The 18,435-nt window shown below is 35.8% G+C and overlaps 1 pseudogene; it reads left to right on the plus strand.

Moving 5' to 3' along the window:
• The first annotated feature begins 3,185 nt into the window (after positions 1-3,185).
• On the plus strand, positions 3,186-3,730 carry LOC125166484 (40S ribosomal protein SA-like; annotated as a pseudogene).
• The last annotated feature ends 14,705 nt before the right edge of the window (positions 3,731-18,435 follow it).

Consider the following 18,435-nt stretch of genomic DNA (forward strand, 5'->3'; position numbering starts at 1 on the left):
CATCTCCCACCTTACATTCTTTCTAGCCTAGCATAGATCTGTTATACAATAGTCAGAACAATTAAATCTCCTGCTCCCACCCCCTCAATAGCATCCCTCATGCTTGAATTAAAACACAACTCCCTTGCCAGCACTACCAAGCCTTACATGCTCTGACCCCTCTTACCTCTCACACTTCATTGCCTTCTACTCTCCTTCTTACTATGTTCCACTGCCCTGGTTTGCTTGTTATTCCTTGAGGATGTTAAGTTCATTCTGCTCTAGGGCTGTTATCCTTGATGCTTCCTTCAGCTTAGATCTTTACAGTTCTGTAACTCATCCATCATCCAGGAATGAGTTGACTCAAACCACTGCTCAAATGCTACTTCCTCAAGAGGCCTTTGCTGAATTACCTATATAAAGTAGCAACCTCCTTCCCCCCATTTTCTCTAAAGCCCTTACCATTATTTGTAATCATTAAAAAAATTAATTTATTGTATGTATGTATATATATGTCTCCTCCAACTATGTGGATGTATGTATATATATGTCTCCTCCAACAATGTGCCATGAGGATAGAGAATTTCCTGCCTTGTTTACTTGTATATCTCAGGGCCTAAAAATGTACATCCAGGCATTCCATACATATTTGTTGAATAAAGGAATGAATGAGTAAAAGAATACCTTTATGTCACTTTCTCCTTACTGAACTTACAGTTGGACTTCAACTTGTAAATCTGAAGAGATCAATGATTTGGCTGACAATAATATGATTGGCTGACAACAACAAAAATAAAAAGAACAATGGTGGAGACATGCTTCTTGACTTCAGACTATATTACAAAGCTATAATAATCAAAATGGTATGGTATTAGCACAAAAAACAGACACATAGCTCAATGGAACAGAATAAAGAGCCCAGAAATAAACTCATGCTTATATGGTCAATTAATTTAATAACAAAGGAGGCAAGAATATACAATGATGAAAGGACAATCTCTTCAACAAATGGTGTCGGAAAAAACTAGACAGCCACATGCAAAAGAATGAAACTAGACCACTGTCTCGCATCATACACAAAAATAAACTCAATACGGATTAAAGACTGGAACAGACACAAAAATAAACTTGCATCATACACAAAAATAAACTCAATATGGATTAAAGACTGGAACAGAAGACCTGTAACCATAAAACTTTAAGAGGAAAACATGGCAGTGGCCCCTTAACATCAACCTTGGCAAGGATTGTTTGGATTTGATGCAAAGAGCAAAAACAGCAAAACAAAAATAAACAAGTGGGACTACATCAAACTAAAAGGCTTCTGTACAGCACAGGAAACCATCAACAAAATGAAAAGACAACCTACTGAATGGGAAAAAAACATTTGCAAATCATATATCTGATAAAGAGTTAGTATCTAAAATATGTAAGAAATTCATACAATTCAATAGGAAAAAAAATCTGATTAAAAAATGGGCAGAGGATCTTGAATAGATATTTTCCAAAGAAGACACATAGGTGGTCAACAGCAGGTACATAAAGAGGTCCTCAACATCACTAATCATCAGGGAAATACAAATCAAAACCACACTGAGATATCACCTCATACATCTTTAGAATGACTATTATCAAAAAGATAAGAAATAATAAGTGTTGGTGAGGATGTGGAGAAAAGGAAATCCATGTGCATTTTGGTGGGAATGTAACCTGGTACAGCCACTGTGAAATCAGTATGTAGTTTCCTAAAAAATTAAAAATAGAACTAGCATATGATCCAGTTATTCCAAGTCTGGGCATTTATTCAAAGGAAATGAAAACACTAAAGTATATGGAAGCAACCTAAGTGTCTATTGATAGATGGATTTTAAAATGTGATATTATATATATTTACAATGGAATATTATCTAGCCATTAAAAAAAACAAGAAGAAAATATTGCCCTTTGTGACAACATGCATGAACCCTAAGGGTATTATGATAAGGCAGAAAAGACAAATACCATGTAATCTCATTTATATATGGAATCTAAAAACAAAACAAACAAAACACCAAGTTCATAGACATAGAAAACAGATTAGTGTTTGCCAAAGGTAGGGAGTGGCAGGTGGGTGAAATGGGTTCAGTTATAAAATAAGTAAGTCATGGGGATGTAACATACAACATGGTGACTACAGTTAATAAAACTGTATTATATATTTGAAAGTTTCTAAGAGAGAAAATCTTAAAAATCCTTACCACAAGAAAAATAATTTGTAATTATGCAGAGTAATGGATGTTAACTAGACTTACTCTAGTGATCACTTTGCAATGTGTATAAATGTTGAATCATTGTATTATACACCTTAAACTTGTATAATGTCAATTATAATGTCAATTATATCTCAATTTAAAAGAAAAGGACTTTAGAGAATGTTACTAGCAGAACTGTTATAAAAAAATGCTAAAGAAAGTTTTTCAGGCAAAATTTTTCAGGAAATTATGTCAGATGATAATTTGGATCTACACACACAAAAAATGAAGAGCTCTGCAAACAGTAAACATATGAATAAATAGAAAACATTTCTTCTTACTTTGGACTTTATTAACAGATATTTGGCTAACACAAAAATGATAACAATGAATTTTCAAGTTTATAGTGCATTTGGCCCTTGAACAACATGGGTTTGAACTGCACAGGTCTACTTTTCTAGACTTTTTAGATGAACGCAGGACAGTACTGTAAATGTATCTTCTTTATGATTTTCTTTTTTTTTTAAGTTTACATATTTACTTTGAGAAAGACAGAGAGAGAAAGCATGGGTGCAAGTGGGGGAGGGGCAGAGAGACAGAGAAAGAGAATCCCAAGCAGGCTCCACACTGTCAGCTCAGAGCCTGACACCAAGCTGCATCTCATGAACTGCAAGATCATGTCCTGAGCTGAGATCAAAAGTCGGACCCTTAACTGACAGAGCTACCCAGGTGCCCCTCTTTATGATTTTCTTAATGACATTTTCATTTTCTAGCTTACTTTATAGCAAGAATACAGTATATAATACATAGAGCATACAAACTATGTGTTGTTGATTATTTATACTATCAGTAAGGCTTCCAGTTGACAGTAGACTATTAGAAGTTAAGTTGAGGTGACCAAAAATTATACATGAAGTTTGGACTATGCCTCTAATCCCACATTGTTCAAGGGTCAACTATATATGTAAAAGTAAAATGTATGACAACAATAGCAACCTTCTGGTGGTTACTGATCCTAGGACTGACCACCACCCTCTCACAGGTCTTGTTAACCTTCCTACCATTGCTCTGTGTAATGCAGTCTCTCCTCTGCACTACATGGACACCGGCATCCCTTTTAACAACAAAGGAGCTCCCTCAGTGGGTCTGATGTGGTGGATGCTGGCTCAGAAGTTCTGTGTATGCATGGCACGCACCACATTCCATGAACACCATAGGAGGTCACCCTTAATCTCTACCTGTACAGAAATCCTGAAGAGATTAAAAGGAAGAGCTTGTCACTGCTTCAAAGGCTGTGACCAAGAAGGAATTTCAAGGTGAATGGACGGCTCCAGCTCCTAAGTTCACTGCTACTCAACCTGAAGTCTTGGACTGGTCTGAAGGCATTACAGGTGCCCTCTGGGTCTATTCAGCAGTTCCCTACTGAGGACTGGAGCACTTAGCCTGCCACTGAAGACTGGTCTGCAGCTCCCACTACTCAGGCCACTGAATTGATAGGAATAATCACTGAGTGGTCTTAAGCTGCTTTTCCACAAAGGCAAACAAAATGGAAACAAGGTTGATGGAAAATAAACAATTTCTAAAAAACAAAAAAGAAAGAAAGAAAGAAAGAAAGAAAGAAAGAAAGAAAGAAAAGGAAAAGAAAGATGGAATGGCTATATTAATATCCTAAAAATAGATTTTAGAGCAAAGAATAATACCAGGGATGAAGAAGGTAATTTCACAATGAGGGATAAATTTACCAAGAGGACATAACAATACTAAAGATATATGCACTTAAAAAGATGGCTTCAAAGTACTAAAATAATATAATACATATGAAACAAAACTGATATAACTGAAGGAGAAATAAAAAAAAAATCCAAAATTATAGTTGGAGAGTTCAACAGCTCTCTTTCAATAGTTGAGAGAACAAGTAAACAGAAAATTAAAAAAATGTAAAAGATGTAACTACCAAAATTTTTACCTAATTGACATTTACAAAACACTCTACCCAACAACAGCAGAAAATTACATATTCTTTTCAAGTGCACAACACTTGAAAGTCACCAAGAAGGGATATATTCTGGGTCAGAAAATAAGTCTCATAATTTTAAATCAATTAAAATCATAAAAAGTGTGTTCTTTGACCACAATGATATTGTATTTAAAAGCAATAATAGACAGCTCTATGGAAAATCTACAAAGACTTGGAAATCAATCAAAACACTTCAAACAAACCATGGGTCAATGAAGAATTCACAGATGAAATTGGAAAATACCCTGAAGTTAATAAAAACAAAAAATACAATATACCCAAGGTTGTGGGATGAACTAACACAGTGCTTAAAGGTTAATTTAAAGCATTAGCGAGGAGTTGCGGCAAGATGGCGGCTTAGGAGGACGCTGGGCTCACCGCACGTCCTGCTGATCACTTAGATTCCATCTACACCTGCCTAAATAACCCAGAAAACCGCCAGAGGATTAGCAGAACAGAGTCGCCAGAGCCAAACGCAGACCGGAAGAGGACCACAATGCTATGAAGCTTGAAATCAACCACAGAAAAAAGTCTGGAAAACCTCCAAAAGCATGGAGGTTAAAGAACACCCTACTAACGAATGAGTGGGTCAACCAGGCAATTAGAGAAGAAATTAAAAAATATATGGAAACAAACGAAAATGAAAATACAACAATCCAAATGCTTTGGGACGCAGCAAAGGCAGTCCTGAGAGGAAAATACATTGCAATCCAGGCCTATCTCAAGAAACAAGAAAAATCCCAAATACAAAATCTAACAGCACACCTAAAGGAACTAGAAGCAGAACAGCAAAGGCAGCCTAAGCCCAGCAGAAGAAGAGAAATAATAAAGATCAGAGCAGAAATAAACAATATAGAAACTAAAAAAACTGTAGAGCAGATCAACGAAACCAAGAGTTGGTTTTTTGAAAAAATAAACAAAATTGACAAACCTCTAGCCAGGCTTCTCAAAAAGAAAAGGGAGATGACCCAAATAGATAAAATCATGAATGAAAATGGAATTATTACAACCAATCCCTCAGAGATACAAACAATTATCAGGGAATACTATGAAAACTTATATGCCAACAAATTGGACAACCTGGAAGAAATGGACAAATTCCTGAACACCCACACTCTTCCAAAACTCAATCAGGAGGAAATAGAAAGCTTGAACAGACCCATAACCAGCGAAGAAATTGAATCGGTTATCAAAAATCTCCCAACAAATAAGAGTCCAGGACCAGATGGCTTCCCAGGGGAGTTCTACCAGACGTTTAAAGCAGAGATAATACCTATCCTTCTCAAGCTATTCCAAGAAATAGAAAGGGAAGGAAAACTTCCAGACTCATTCTATGAAGCCAGTATTACTTTGATTCCTAAACCAGACAGAGATCCAGTAAAAAAAGAGAACTACAGGCCAATATCCCTGATGAATATGGATGCAAAAATTCTCAATAAGATACTAGCAAATCGAATTCAACGGCATATAAAAAGAATTATTCACCATGATCAAGTGGGATTCATTCCTGGGATGCAGGGCTGGTTCAACATTCGCAAATCAATCAACGTGATACATCACATTAACAAAAAAAGAGAGAAGAACCATATGATCCTGTCAATCGATGCAGAAAAGGCCTTCGACAAAATCCAGCACCCTTTCTTAATAAAAACCCTTGAGAAAGTCGGGATAGAAGGAACATACTTAAAGATCATAAAAGCCATTTATGAAAAGCCCACAGCTAACATCATCCTCAACCGGGAAAAACTGAAAACTTTTTCCCTGAGATCAGGAACACGACAAGGATGCCCACTCTCACCGCTGCTGTTTAACATAGTGCTGGAAGTTCTAGCATCAGCAATCAGACAACAAAAGGAAATCAAAGGCATCAAAATTGGCAAAGATGAAGTCAAGCTTTCGCTTTTTGCAGATGACATGATATTATACATGGAAAATCCGATAGACTCCACCAAAAGTCTGCTAGAACTGATACAGGAATTCAGCAAAGTTGCAGGATACAAAATCAATGTACAGAAATCAGTTGCATTCTTATACACTAACAATGAAGCAACAGAAAGACAAATAAAGAAACTGATCCCATTCACAATTGCACCAAGAAGCATAAAATACCTAGGAATAAATCTAACCAAAGATGTAAAGGATCTGTATGCTGAAAACTATAGAAAGCTTCTGAAGGAAATTGAAGAAGATTTAAAGAAATGGAAAGACATTCCCTGCTCATGGATTGGAAAAATAAATATTGTCAAAATGTCAATACTACCCAAAGCTATCTACACATTCAATGCAATCCCAATCAAAATTGCACCAGCATTCTTCTCAAAACTAGAACAAGCAATCCTAAAATTCATATGGAACCACAAAAGGCCCCGAATAGCCAAAGGAATTTTGAAGAAGAAGACCAAAGCAGGAGGCATCACAATCCCAGACTTTAGCCTCTACTACAAAGCTGTCATCATCAAGACAGCATGGTATTGGCACCAAAACAGACACATAGACCAATGGAATAGAATAGAAACCCCAGAACTAGACCCACAAACGTATGGCCAACTCATCTTTGACAAAGCAGGAAAGAACATCCAATGGAAAAAAGACAGCCTCTTTAACAAATGGTGCTGGGAGAACTGGACAGCAACATGCAGAAGGTTGAAACTAGACCACTTTCTCACACCATTCACAAAAATAAACTCAAAATGGATAAAGGACCTAAATGTGAGACAGGAAACCATCAAAACCTTAGAGGAGAAAGCAGGAAAAGACCTCTCTGACCTCAGCCGTAGCAATCTCTTACTCGACACATCCCCAAAGGCAAGGGAATTAAAAGCAAAAGTGAATTACTGGGACCTTATGAAGATAAAAAGCTTCTGCACAGCAAAGGAAACAACCAACAAAACTAAAAGGCAACCAACGGAATGGGAAAAGATATTCGCAAATGACATATCGGACAAAGGGCTAGTATCCAAAATCTATAAAGAGCTCACCAAACTCCACACCCGAAAAACAAATAACCCAGTGAAGAAATGGGCAGAAAACATGAATAGACACTTCTCTAAAGAAGACATCCGGATGGCCAACAGGCACATGAAAAGATGTTCAGCGTCGCTCCTTATCAGGGAAATACAAATCAAAACCACACTCAGGTATCACCTCACGCCAGTCAGAGTGGCCAAAATGAACAAATCAGGAGACTATAGATGCTGGAGAGGATGTGGAGAAACGGGAACCCTCTTGCACTGTTGGTGGGAATGCAAATTGGTGCAGCCGCTCTGGAAAGCAGTGTGGAGGTTCCTCAGAAAATTAAAAATAGACCTACCCTATGACCCAGCAATAGCACTGCTAGGAATTTATCCAAGGGATACAGGAGCACTGATGCATAGGGCCACTTGTACCCCAATGTTCATAGCAGCACTCTCAACAATAGCCAAATTATGGAAAGAGCCTAAATGTCCATCAACTGATGAATGGATAAAGAAATTGTGGTTTATATACACAATGGAATATTACATGGCAATGAGAAAAAATGAAATATGGCCTTTTGTAGCAACGTGGATGGAACTGGAGAGTGTGATGCTAAGTGAAATAAGCCATACAGAGAAAGACAGATACCATATGGTTTCACTCTTATGTGGATCCTGAGAAACTTAACAGGAACCCATGGGGGAGGGGAAGGAAAAAAAAAAAAAAAAAGAGGTTAGAATGGGAGAGAGCCAAAGCATAAGAGACTGTTAAAAACTGAGAACAAACTGAGGGTTGATGGGGGGTGGGAGGGAGGAGAGGGTGGGTGATGGGTATTGAGGAGGGCACCTTTTGGGATGAGCACTGGGTGTTGTATGGAAACCAATTTGTCAATAAATTTCAGAAAAAAAAAAGCATTAGCTACTTGCTTAGAAAAGAGTAAAGATTTCAAATAAATAATCTAAGTGTCTACATTAAGAAGCTAGAAAAAGAGTAAATTAAACGCCAAGTTAACAAAAGAAAAGAAAGATCAGACCAGATATCAATGATATATAAAACAGTAAAACAATACAGAAAATCAACAAAAACAAAACAAAAACTCATTCTTTGAAATTATTAATAAAATTGATAAAACTCTCACCCAGGTGTTGGTAAATTATGGCCAATGGATAAAGTCCAGTCTGTAACCTGATTTTGTATATCTGCAAGCTACAAATACTTTTTACATTAAAAAACATTTTTGTAATGTTTATTTGTTTTTGAGAGAGAGAGAGCAAGTGCACAAGCTGGGGAGGGACAGAGAGAGAGGGAGACAGAGAATCTGAAGTGGGCTTTGCGCTGACAGCAGAGTCCGATGTGGGGCTCAAACCCACAAACCGTGAGATCATGACCTGAGCCGAAGTCAGATGCTTAGCTGACTGAGCCACCCAGATGCCCCCGTTTTACATTTTAATAGGAGGAAGGGGTGGAGGGTGGCAATAAGAAGGAAGAAGAAGCCTAAAGTAGTTAATATATGACATTATAGAGAAAGAAGTTTGCCAGTCTCTAATCTAGCCAGACAGACACATTACTACAGTTCCTACTGACATTAAATAGATAACTGGAAATATTATTGTCTGCCAATAAATTCAGCAATTTAGAATTAGTATTATTTCTTCCTTAAATGCTTAGCAGAATTAACTATTGAAGCTGGATATAAAGTTCTCTTCATGGGAAGATTTTTTTTTTTTTAACTACACATTCAATGTCTTTCATACATACTCAGATTTTAAGTTTATTTGAAAATTTTTCAAAAGACACAAACTATTAAAGCTTACCCAAAAACCAAAAAGGAAGTAAATCATCTGAATATCTATTAAAAATACTGAATTTGTAGTTAAAAAAATCTCCCCACAAGGAGAACTTTATGTCCAGCTTCAATAGTTAATTCTACTAAACATTTAAGGAAGAAATAATACTAATTCCATATAAACTCCTACAAAATAGAAGAGGATAGAATTCCCTTTAACTCATTTATAAGGCCAGTACTGACCTGATCCAATACTAAAGATACTATAAGAAAAAAAAAATCACAGGATATTAAAATAAGTGTACCAAGTCTAAGTGTTAGTCCTTTCAAGAATTCAAGGTTTGTTTAATGTTTGAGACTCAATTAGTGTGAATTTAGTGAATTAACAGATTACAATGAAGGATCAGTAGAGGAGGATATGGCAAGTTGCTCAGTGGGCGTGAAGTTAGTTATACAAGATGAGTAAGTTTCAGAGATCTGCTATAGAGCATGGTATCTATTGTTAATAATAAGGTATGGTACACTTAAAAAAATTTTAAGAGAGTAGATCTCATGTTAACTGTTCTTACCACAAAACGAAGAGACACAAGAAAACTTTCGGAGGTAATGAATATGTTTATTACCTCGATTGTGATGATGGTAACACAAGTGTATACATATGTCCAAACTAATAAAATTGTATATATTAATTATGTGCAGTTTTCTGTATATCAACTATACATCAATAAAGCTGGAAAGAAAAAGGATATATTACATAGTCCTCTCAAGAGGCACATACACACAAAACTTGGGAAATTTAATACCCATTTTTGATTAAAAACTTTCAGTAATTTAGAAATAAAAGAAAACTCCCTTAACCTAATAAGGGATCTATATAAAAAAACATGCAGCTAATAGCGTAAGGATAGACATATATTGCTTCTATTGGATAGAGAGCCCATAAAGATATCCACACATACATCATCAATTGATTTTCATGATCTGAGATAAAACAATCAGGAAAGAGGAGTCTTTCCAATAAACGATGCTGGAAAACAATAGACATCCACATACAAAACAATGAACACATTCCATATTTTATGTCATCTATAAAACTTAATTATAAATGTATCATAAACCAATAAGTAAGCACTAATATTATAAAATTTCTGGGAGAAAATACAAAAGAAAATCATTGCCATCTTGAGTAAGTAAAAAATTTCTTAAATATGACACTGAAAGAATGAGCCATAAAAAAATTTAAAAGCCTGAATTGCAAATTTAGACTTCTAAATTTAAGAAGTCAGACACGAAGCCTCTCTACTGTATGATTTCATTATAACAGCCTAGAAAAGGCAACATTTAGTGACAAAAGCAGATCAGTGTCTTACAGGAGCTGGGGCTGGGGGAAGAATAATGAGTGCCAACGGGAATGTTTTTGAGGTGATAAAGTTCTATAACCTGATTGCAATGATGATAACACAATTGTATACATTTGTCAAATGGGAGGTACAGGCTTCCAGGTATGGAATGAATAAGTCATGGGGATGAAGCACAACATAAGGAATATAGTCAATTGTATCATAATAGCGTGGTATGGTGACAGATGGTAGCTACACTGGTGAGCACAGCATAATGCACAGAGTTGTTGAATCACTATGTTGTACACATGAAACTATTGTCACATTGTGTGTCAAATATATAGCAATTAAAGAAATGTAAGGCAAAAGTATTGAAATGTATACTTAAAAAAGATTTTCTTGCATCTAAAATACAGACAATTCTTTTTAAAAAGATAATTCTAAGTAAGATACTTTAATAAAATAAGAATATAGAAAAGCATATTAGTATTTCTTGGATACCTCTAAAATTTTGTAAACCTTGAAAACTATAATCTGACCTCAGGTTCTACCTTTTGAGTTCCAAGTAAAGCCATTTGTTTTGTTTGCTTTGTTAGAATGAAATATGGAATTAAAGAAATATCATGGGGGAACAGAAAACAATTAATGAGCCATTCACACAATGAACATCCATTTCATAGGAAAGAAAATAAGCTCAGACCATAAAAAAGAAGGAAATCCAGCCATTTGCAACAAATGGATGGACCTTGAGGATGTTATGCTAAGTGAGATAAGTAAGGCAAAGAAAGACAAGTACCATATGATCTCACATGTGGAATCTAAAGAAACCAAACTCATAGGAACAGAGATCAGATTAGTGGTTGCCAGAGTTGGGGAGTAGGATTGGTGAATGTGGTCAAAAGTACAAACTTCCAGTTATAAAATAAATAAGTCCTGGGGATGTGTAATGTGTAACATGGTGACTCTAGTTAACAATACTGTATTATATATTTGAAAGTTGCTGAGGGAGTAGATCTTAAAAGTTGTCATCATAGAAAAACAATTTTGCAACCATGTGAAGTGATGGATATTAACTAAACTTACTGTGATCATTTTGCAATATATAAATATATCAAATAATTATGTTGCACACCTAGAACTTATACAATGCTTTGTATGTCAATTATACCTCAATAAAACTGGAAGGGGAAAAAAAAGAAAACAGTCTCAGAGAATTTAAGCCACTTTTGTGGGAAAGCCAAACTGAAGGTAGCAGAGGTGATAATATGGCTCAGCCTAAGGTTTCTAGAACTGAGCTGGTGTTCTTTCTCTTCATCATGCTGTCTTCACATGACCAAGACGTCCAAAAAAGAAGATGAGGCAATAATAACGTTCAAAACTGAGTTTTCTTTATTTGAGGGCTTAGGTGGGGGGAACAAAATACTTTAAGCACACAAGCAATGTAGGACATTAAAATCAGACAGAATTGGAGTAAGACCTCTCGTCAGTAATTTACCCACAGACAACCTTCAGAGAGGTAAATCTCTCTAGAAGTCAGTTCCTCTCCTGAAATAACAATGTATTTCTTGCAAGGATATTATGATGCTTAGAGGTATGATATGTATAGCTTAGTGTACCGTCTTAACAAGTAGTTAAGTCTACTGTATAGTTTTGCACACTTAGTGAAATGGAAGTGTTCTCTGTTAAAATAAATTTAAGGAAGTGAGTTAAATAGTTTTCTTAACATCAGCATTTCTTAGACCCTTCAATATACATTTTTAACCTCCAAGAAGGGAAACATGCATAAATTATTTCTTGTATTTTCTCATAACTAAATCATGTTTCCACACTACACGAATTTCAAGACTCTGCCTTTTAAAAAGGCACATGTCTTTCCTAATTTGTTGTCCAATGTTTTCTGGCCTGTTCCTCTTGAGCATTTAAACAAGTAAAGCATGGGCTTTATGGTCAAATTTCTGCCACATCACTTCCTAGCCACATAACCTGGGCCCAGTAAAATGCTCAGTTTCCTCATCTGTAAAATGAAGATAATAGCCTAACGTAAAGGGCCACTGTAGAGATTAAATGAGTTCATAAATCTTAAGCATTTGGCACAGTGCCCAGCACATCATAAGTACTCAATAATTGTTAGTTATCACCCACCTTTGGTGTCTGGAGTTAGGAAGAAGGCTGCAGTTCAAAGTAGCCACAAAGAGAAATTGAACTGATTAGTGCTGCTCAAATAAGCAATGACTCTTCCCCTGAATACGTAGGTATCTGCTGGCTGACCACACTCCACTTGTTGCATGCTCAGAGTGTGCCTGGACAGGAGACCCAGAACATTCACAACTACCTTAGGCATGAAGAAAAAATTTTATGCCTGCGGGGCTACCTGGCTACCTTCTAGCCAGGATGTGACCTCCATGATCTCTGTGATGACATGATATTATTGGATAGAGTTTGCTTTCTAGTTAACTGGAAGGAGTTCAGAGCAGGGCAACCAAGTTAATAAAAGGTTTGGAAATGAAACCCTATGAGAGCAGATGAAAAACCTGGGCATGTTCAGTCTAGAGAACAGGCAAATCAGCAGCATAGGTACACCATGTCATGGAGAAGACAGATTCATTATTCTTGGCTATGGATGAGGTTACCACAGATGACATGGGGTTTAGATTTGCCCTGAAACATTTTGGAGGAAATGAATACACTTCACAATGAAGTATAAGACAATATAGGGGATGCCTAGGATGACTATTAAATTATTTTCAAGAGGAATGTGTTTAGGACCACAGTAATTGACCAACTGGTCTCTTGGAGTAAATCAAAGACAAAGAAACCAACCAAACAAGAATGGAAAAGATTGTCTAGATGTAGTAGGCAAGTTTCTTTGGTTGTAAACAACACTTCAACTGGCCAATTTTTTTGCAGAAGAGGATTTTAATAGGACATGAGTTTCTCAAAGTACTGAGTTTGCAATTGAGGCAGCTCTTAGAGGTCCAGACAGCAGGAATCAATGAACAATCTCCTCAGATGTCAGTAAATTCAAGATTCAAAGTCCCAAAGAAAATGTGGTTGGCTTAGTCCAGTGATATGTCCACCCTTTGCTTACACTAGAACAGAGACTTTGATTGACAATTATACCAAAAGACAGGTAAGAAAATATGTTACCAAAAGAAGGTAAAATAAATGCTAGGTAGAAAAACAAAACAAAAAAAGCCTATTCCATTCTGTGAATTCATATGAAATATTATAACTATCATTTATTGAGTACTTAATATAAAATGTGAGAACATTGAGTCTTAGAGGGGTTTTAAAAGGAACTCATGTAGGGTCACAGAGCTAATAATCAGTGGAGAAGAAACTCAAATTATAAATTAATACAACATGGTGCTTTCCTGTTCATCCTTTTCATAAGCTCTGTTATCACTGACACTCCTTAAAGCAACTTTAGCCCCAGTCACCAACAAAAAAGAGTCATTATGATCCTCTTTCATTCTAAGGCATTATGATCCAACACAAGACTGAAAGCTCTTGTTCCTTATCATGTACCTGTCATTACCATACAGGCCCCAAATTTGGAGGACCTGGGAAGGGAAATCTGGGGGTCAATTCCCTTACAATTGGCAAGGTTTGGATTTGAGGATTTTAGAATAAAGGATTATTGGAAACAACCCTTCCAGCATCAGAACTCTCCTTATCCTCCTAAGGATCTTGAAAAGTACCTTGAAGCACCACATCAAGCTATCACACATAGACCAATTATTTCAAAAGGAGTGGTATAAAGCGAGGTTTCTCTCTATATTGTCCCATACAACCAGACTGTAACTCTCTGGTGGGTAGGGACCATGCTTCTTTATAGCCACTACAAACAGTGGGCATTTGATTATGTGGATAAAAACAAATATAGTGAAGATAGGATTTTGATGACTTTGGCTTTACCAATTTTAGAACTAGGTTAAACCTCCCACTTTTGTGGCCTATAATCTTAAATGATCAGATTCTATGCAACCAAATCAGAGTTGTGAAAAGTTAAAAAAAAAAATCATTATGTATGTGGAGTCAAGAAATATTACAGTGTTATTGAACTTCAGCATTAGAAAGATTGAAAAAAGGAAAAGCTGTCCAGTCCAGTTTAATGGTTAGATCATAGCCTTTGGAATTAACCAGATCTGGGCTCAAATCCCAGCTCATCTACACCTTTTGCAAATGACCTTCTAAACTTCAGTTCCTTTGTTAGCAAATACAAGGGCTATCAATTTTGTAGAGAAGATTAAATGAGATTATGTGTGTAGAGCCCTTAGCTTGGTCCTTCCCATCAGTAAGGCTGAGCAAATATTAGTCATTATTTCAATACATCCATACGTATCTTTTTACTCCTACTACAATTGTGTGCCTGGGGCCTGGAGTAGGGTGGGCTGGACTTGATTTGAAAGTTACTGAATAGTCTTAGAGGTTTTAGGCTAAAATTCTTAGACATAATATCATAATTTCTGAAACGACTTCATAGCTACTCTAGTTAATATCTTATATATGCTTATTGTTGTCACTGAAAATTATGTCTAATAATTTTTCACTTTTTATATCTGAGCAATTTTATTGCAATGTAATTCAATATGCTTTTGTTCATTATCTTTTCTAGGCCAAGCACTGCAATAGGAACTAGAAATAAACCTTTAAGTTGCTGTGAATCCAGAAGTAACAATATGCTGCAAACAGCATGAAAAAAATATATCAAATATTAGAAGAAAAGTTACCCTGTAACTAAATTATGCAGAGATTAATAAAATGAAAAAAAAAGACAACAAGTATGAAAAACAGTCCTAGAAAATTTTTTATATATTATGTTACAATATACACCAAATATATATAAGTTAAATTCCAGAAGAAAATACAGCAAATGGACAAAAAGCTAACATAAAAACCTGCAGAAGAACTTTGATCTGAACCATAGGAAGATTTAGAATTTAGAATTTTGGATTTAAAAAGTTTGTAAAGTATGTGGCAACATTAACGAAATGACAACTGGGTCAATATTTTCAATTTCAAAGGAAAAGAAAAATTCCACAAGCCTCACGTAGGTAAATAAAAACCAGTTTCTTAGGAAAGGAAAACTTTCCAGTTATCATTGTCTTTATCCCGACATCAATAAATCCCTAAATTTGTACTCATCCCTACTGTTTCTAAATTATAAAATCAATAGCAAGACTATTCTTGGGGATATAAGGATCAAGAAAGACAAGAAATCATTTATCCTTTCTGATATTTTTAATTGAAAATACATACTAGCTGACCTAGAGATTCATAAAAAGAACAAAGTCAAAAAATATTTAGTAAGCTTAATGTAAATGTCAAAAGTAAGCTTTGAAAGTATAAATAAATTATTCGATCATTACAAAAATCAGGGCAGTAAGTCAACTGAGTAGGGAAAAAGAGGAAATCAAACAACGCTACATTTTTATTTTATGCAGGGACATTAATAGTTTAAAAAAATTTTTTTTTCAACGTTTATTTATTTTTGGGACAGAGAGAGACAGAGCATGAATGGGGGAGGGGCAGAGAGAGAGGGAGACACAGAATCGGAAACAGGCTCCAGGCTCTGAGCCATCAGCCCAGAGCCTGACGCGGGGCTCGAGCTCACGGACCGCGAGATCGTGACCTGGCTGAAGTCGGACGCTTAACCGACTGCGCCACCCAGGCGCCCCAATAGTTTTAAATAAAGAGTTTTTAAAAGATATAAAATATTAACACATGATGAGCTCGCATTCAAACCAAAGGAAAAAGGGATTACTCAACTTCTGGTTCAGACTACCAGCTAACTAGGGGCGCCTGGGTGGCTCAGTCTGTTAAGTGTCCGACTCTTGATTTTCACTCATGTCATGATCTCATGGTTGGGGAGATAGATCTAAGTCCAGTTCTGCACAGACAGTGCAGAGCCTGCTTGGGATCTTGTCTCTCTCTCCCTCTTTCTCTGCCCCTCCCCTATTTGCATGCTCTTTCTCTCAAAAACTTAAAAAAAAAAAAAAAAAAAAAAAAGACTACCAGGTAACTAAAGAGAGAAAATATAAAGTCAAATTGCCACAACATACAGCAACCAAAATGAATCTCAGATAGACTAAAGATTAAAATGCAAAAAATAAAATAATTATACTGGAATGAAATCTAAGTGGCTATATGGTCTTAGGAGAGAAAAACTTTTCAATGCGTTATATCAAAGACCAAAATATAAATGAAAAGGCTGATAAGTGTGATTATAAAAATCTTTTTTATTTTTTTTTGTACTTAAAAGAAACCCCATGTAAAAAATTGAAAGACAATAAACCAGGGGAAATTATTTGCAGAGTAAATGCCAGAGGTTAGCGGATTTAACATATAGAAATTTTATTAATAAATAAGAAAATGACAAATATCTCAATTAAAACACACACACATTCATAAAGGGTATACTTGAGCAATGGACAAAAAGAAATACAAACACTTAGTAAATATAGAAAAAAAATTCCAATCTGATAATATTTAAAAGCACGGTAAATAAAAGTATGTTGACCTGTGCAAAGTGAAAACAATAAATGAGGAAATTTTAATGGTGTTTATCTTAAAAACTCAGGACACAAAACAGATACTCAGCAAATATGTGCTGAATATTTTTCCCCCAACACCTTTTATTTCTCAAATTCTTCTCTGAAAATAAGTGTCAATTTGACACTGTGCAGGACATGAAGATCAAAATATTGCTTCATTATTTCATTCTACTATTAATGGTTGGTTGCTTCTCTTCTTTGCTTGGTTCTCTTAACATGGAAAACCTATAATCACGTTGATACTTTAAAATATGATTCATTGCAACTTCATTGTAACTAAAACTGTACACCCTTAAAAGTCAATATAATTAGAAAATTAGTTTGTGGGTATAAGTTACACCTTTACAATTATGCCCTGACTTGACTGGTTTAGGACAACCCAAATTGTGTTATATGTCTGTGTGTTTTCCTTTTAAAAATTTCATTTGGTAAAGACAACTCAAAATGTTTTGCATATATTTTAATTCCCTTTTCAGGAAGAAGAGGGGGGGAAATGCCCATTCCAGACTCCACCCTGCCCCTGCAAGCCCCCAGGCCATGGTTGCAAAATTTGAAGAAATTTACCATCTTCACTTTGGATTAATCTCTAGCCAGATTAATTAATTCCTCCCTTGAAAGATCCCAGGAACTCCAGCCTAGCCTTGGTTCCTAGCCAATTGGAGGATACCGGGAAGGCAGGGTCAGAACCAAGATTAACCTAGTGAAACAGATATACTGTGATGTAGGCTCAGAAAAAAGTAGGCTCAGTTGTCCTTCGGATCACTTGAAAGTGACTAGGCTTCTCTAAAAATCCTATAAACCTAAGGCATCTGAATCCTGTGTATGCAAGACCCACTTATTTCTAGATTCAATACTCAGAGGATTGGATGAGATCATAATGCCTTTAGAAAGTGAAAGGAAGAGTTGAAGATTAGTAAATACGTTAGTTTTAGAATCAGCAGGAATGAAATGAGAAAACGTTCGAACAGACTCGGTGGGCAGCAAGTAAAAGTCTATTATAACAAACCTATGAATCTGACAAATAATTTCATGAAAGGGTAGTTTTATGATGATGGATATATTGCTGGAAATAATGTTCACAGAGAAACATTATTGGAGAAAAGGGAATCAATGTCAGGAATAAGTTGTAAATTAGGGGAAAAATAGTTGAAGGGAAAGAGAGATTTCAACTTCAGACAGCTCTCCCATTTTATTATTCCTAATGCCAGCCCCACATCTTTCCTTTTCAGGCATGGGGGATGGAGGGAAGTGCAATGTTTTGTTTTGGTGGATTGTTTGAGATTTATTATTGTTGCTGTTGTTGTTGTTGTTGTTGTTGTTATTTATTATTTTTATTATTCTTTCCTTGTGGGGATGGTTAGAGGTTAGAATGTTTGATGTGGGAAAAGGGAAAGAAAGTTGAAAAGTTCTTACTAGCTAATGGCAGGACGTCAGGTCTGTTAAGCTGTATGTTGCAATAAGTTTTTTAGCCTTTCTCCCCAGTGCCAACTGTCAACAATTAGTTAACTTTATTATACAGACTGGCAGGCGCATGGAGGGAGACTAATAAAAATATTTTTTGAGTTTATTA

This window comes from Prionailurus viverrinus, chromosome B2 (genome assembly GCF_022837055.1).
Source record: "Prionailurus viverrinus isolate Anna chromosome B2, UM_Priviv_1.0, whole genome shotgun sequence".
Classification (NCBI taxonomy): domain Eukaryota; kingdom Metazoa; phylum Chordata; class Mammalia; order Carnivora; family Felidae; genus Prionailurus; species Prionailurus viverrinus.